This window comes from Lactuca virosa, chromosome 8 (assembly GCF_052849685.1).
Source record: "Lactuca virosa cultivar CGN04683 chromosome 8, Lactuca_virosa_CGN04683_v6, whole genome shotgun sequence".
NCBI classification, from domain to species: Eukaryota; Viridiplantae; Streptophyta; class Magnoliopsida; order Asterales; family Asteraceae; genus Lactuca; species Lactuca virosa.
In genome coordinates, this window is record NC_136433.1 from 362,309,056 (window position 1) to 362,313,544 (window position 4,489).

Consider the following 4,489-nt stretch of genomic DNA (forward strand, 5'->3'; position numbering starts at 1 on the left):
TTAAGATTACTGCATAATATTTCAGCACTTTTTAGTATATTTTGTGCAACTTTGAACCGTCATAAAATCTTCATACTAACTCGGAATGAGGCGTTTTTTTTTCAGTTTGTAGTCCACTGTCTTTTCTATGTTTTAGAATAAAAAAATAGTTTATTTGGATAAGTTTAGGCTGAGTTATACAGCCCTAAACAGGTGCTGTTAAGATTACTGCATAATATTTCAGCCCTTCTAAGAAATTTTTGTCCAACTTTGAACCGTCATAAAATCTTCATACTAACTCGGAATGAGGCAAATTTTTTTCCAGATTGTAGTCCCCTGTCTTGTCTACGTTTTAGTCTCAAGAAATATCTTATTTGGTTTGGTTTTGGCTGAGTTATGCAACTCCAAACATTGGCTGTTAGGATTTTTGTACAATATTTCAGCAAATTTTTTTTTGTTGCTTTTTTGTCCTAACTCTTCCTTGTTTGTATATACGTAGATGACACGAACACCTTTGCAACAACAAATTGTAAGAAATAGACAACTTGTTAGGACATCCGCCGTAAGAGCATTTTATGCAATGTATGTTATGATTCGTTGGTGGATGATGTATGATTTTGCTATGAATTGTTTAGAAAAAGCTACGATATTACGGGAAAAATAGTTAATGAGTTACCATAATGGACATGAAAGTATTCACGATATGGTTTATAAAAGTGATAAAACAAGTGTGGTTAACATAAGAATGAATAGAAATGCATTTACAAGACTATGTGGCATGCTTGAACAAAGAGGGGGGTTGAAAAATAGCAAAAACATGTTAGTTAACGATTGGTCTCGACCTCCTACAAATGCTAAAGAGTTATATAACATGAGACATTCATCAGCAAGGAACGTAATAGAACGATGTTTTGGATTGATTAAATCTAGATGGACTATTTTACGTGATAATGTATACCATCCAATAGAATCTATGCCACGCATAATCATTGCATGTTGTTTGATGCATAACTTCATACGTACAACCATGACAGAAGACCCCCTTGATCAAGAAATCCCTACAAATCACACACAATTTGGAGACAAACATGACAACATTATTTCTACCGTGGAGACCTCACAAGGATGGACTGACCGTCGATATCTTCTTGCTAATACTCTGTTTACTGATTGGAGTTCATGGCGTGCCAATAATTAATTTATTCCATGTTTTTATGTAAACTTCATTATTCATTATGTGGTGTGTATACTATTTTTAATGATTGAACAACTCTATTGTTATTTCATTATTCTTGTTTTTATATTGTATTCATTATGTGGTGTGATAATATTTTTTTAGTTTGAATCTATTTGTAAATTATTCATTTATATTAGAAATATGTTTTTCAATATTAGATATATATAAAATAATATTAATTAACAAGAAAATAAATTATTTGGTAAAAAGTGATGTTATAATAAAAAATTATAAACACAAAATATACTTATTTTGGCAAACTAAGATGTGCATCATAATGCATTTTTATAAAAACAATGTTGTTTGAAAATAAATAAATAAGGTAAAAAAATGCATTTCCATTTCACTGTTTAATACTACCAAACAAGAGAAATGATTTTCAGACACATTTTTCTAATGAATTCTCAGTTCTACCAAACAGGGGAGTCAATTCTCTTTTTCCAGCTTAATTCTCTTTTTCCAGCTTAATTCTCTTCGGCAATTTCATTTCTCTATACCAAACGCAACCTAAGAACCTTTGTTCGTCTTTTTTTTTTTCATTTTTGCCGGCAACAGAATTGATACCAAAGTTGACAATGACGGTGGTGAACGGTGGTAATGGTGAGTGCCTTTGTTCCATCCCGGCGCTTCCTTGATAACATCTTACTACTATGTTCGTTCTTCCCCAAAATCAACGAATCGAACACAAAATTGACTCAAACAAAAGCAAATTGTAACCTGGAATTGAAATATTGAATGTGGGTTATGTGATAGTTCCATGGGCCGGTTATGTGAGAGTTCTGGTGACCTTCTACACGATCCGAATTCGATTCCGAGTAACCATTGATTAAGACTGTAAATTGATCTGATCGAGAGCTTGCCGGGACAGTAAGTGTGTACTGTCACAGTAATAGTCACCGAAAAGTAGTTAGAGGGGGAATACAATGAAGAAACATAACGAAGCGACGCCGATAAAGATGAATATCACTTCATCGGTTTTGTTCGTCATTTATTTCTAAAAGTGAACTTTTTCGTAACTTTTACAATACTTCTGATCAGGTACAACTTCTTTCGAGCACCGCCATTTTTTCCCATGTATTCTCCAGCACCTCCTTGTTCTGGATCATTGTTCGCCGGAAAATCTAAACGGAATATATATGAAGTTCCTTACCTAAACTGGATGCATTTGAGGTTGAAGACGACCCGAAAAACACAAACGAGTCGAGTGATTTCTTGATGTGATTGATCAAAAGCAAAGGAACAGGGACATTGGGTGACACAGAATCGAACACCAAATTCGACTAATCTTTGTTCTCCCTAAAATCGAACACCAAATTCGACTAAAACAAAACCAGATTTACAACCCTGGAATCGAACGCAGGTTACGTGGGAGTTCCATAGGCGAGGAAGGAACTGGGCGTTGAGACTAGACGACAGTTGTCAGATAACATAGATCGGATAACCGTTGGGACTGAATGCAACTCATTGGGTGTTTTGCAGGTGGGTGTTCCAATGATGGTCCAAATCTACATCGACCTCGAGCATTCCCCCTTTCCCAGATTCCTAACAAAATCATATAACAAATTAAGCAAATCTTCAAGAATTTTATATTTATGTATAAAAGATTTGTTCCTTTACCTGTCATTCGAGAACAATTTCAAAATTAGGTTGTGTTTATGGAAGCAAGTCAAATAGACAAGAAGGTCAAAGAAAATGGGGAGAAGGAATCAATGGAAGATGCATTTCCAAAAAAAAAAGCCACATGGCTTATTCTTTTAAATTTTAGTTTTTAAAAAGAAAATGAAAAGTCAAATAAAGCAGGTAAAACCGGCTTAAAATATGGTCGATTTCTTTATTAGTAGGTAAAACATAAGTTTATGCCCTTAAGATGCAAAAAATTAACATGAGGGACCTTTTAAATCAAAACGTGATAGTTGGTTGGACTATAATGACAATTACCCTAAAAATAATAAAACATTTTATAATGTTAATCCTTAAAGTTAGAGTAAATTACAAAATGGTCCTTGTGAGTTTTGATTTTTCCCGTGTTTAGTACAAAAGTGAAACGTTGTTCAATTTTGGCCCTCCTCGCAAAGTTTCTTATCAATTTTCTTTGGGCCCCGAGACATCAACTTTCACAATAACTAGTGTGCATTGCCGCGAAGAACTCATTTGCAATTAATAAAAACAAAAACTATAAAAACAAAATTATGTAAATGACCAAAACCGTAACTTTAATGTGTCGGGTAACTCATTTGCAATTCGTTATACATAATGTGATTTATAAATGTCAAGAGTCCACATATAGCACCGTGACGATACCACAAAAGTATTAAAATAAATTTTTGATCCAAACAATTGTTTGTGGTGGAGACGGGCGAAAATGAGATTGGAAAATATATTTTAAGGAAATTGATAAAAATGAAAACTATAAAAAACAACTTACACAAGGGGCCAAAACGTAACTTTAAAATATAGTGAGGGACAAAAATCACAACTTATCAAATACCAATAATTTATTTTTAAAATTATGAAGGGTGAAAACTATTAAATCAAAATTTTTTAACGAAAAAAAGTGTAATATGATAATATCGGAGGTAAAATATCTATCTTTGGACCGACTCTTCTTTTCCATCTTTGTTGAAAAAGTTGTAATATGATATGATTTATGCCATTTCTGATCCAAGAGAAAGTAATAAATAATGATTTCACATCTCAACAATGATCGGTTCCATTTCTATGTGGTTTATCCAGATCTGAAGTTTAGTCCGTAGGGTTTAAAAACATCATAGATGGTCAATGTGCTTTCAAAAACTTTTGACCATTGGTCTTTAAACCTCACACCGTTAGAACCCACCGTTAACTCATTTTTATTAAAATAATATAAGTTATAGTTGGTCTTTTCACATGTACCCTCTTATTTATAACCAAATACATGTATGATCATTTTGAAAACTTTTCTCGCACCATTATATGCTCTCACTCTATTGTTCATCCATTTGGAAAACTCTTCTGCAAGTGTCGAAGATGGGGATTTGTATTTTTGGAATCGAAACAACGAAGGTGACCTCGTGGACGGATCGTAACCTTGGAATTTGGAACTGTTCAAGTTGTGGGCTCGTAAGGTGGGTTGACCCTCCGATGTGTGCTAGGGCAATGGTAGTGATTACAGGTTTGATAAGATCAGTGAATCGATTGGAAGAGAGAGTTTCAATTATGAGTGTAGAACTGTGGAACTACCAGCTGATGTTGTTCTGTTCATGGATGTTTTTTTTAACCAGTAAGATGGTTGTG

General features: G+C 33.7%; 1 long non-coding RNA gene across 1 annotated transcript; it reads right to left on the reverse strand.

Moving 5' to 3' along the window:
* Nucleotides 1-1,534: 1,534 nt before the first annotated feature.
* On the reverse strand, nt 1,535-2,942 carry LOC145133344 (uncharacterized). The gene is made up of 2 exons (XR_013718552.1): nt 2,834-2,942; nt 1,535-2,758 (listed from the first exon to the last, which is right to left on the reverse strand). It is a non-coding gene; the product is annotated as an uncharacterized LOC145133344 (long non-coding RNA).
* Nucleotides 2,943-4,489: the final 1,547 nt, after the last annotated feature.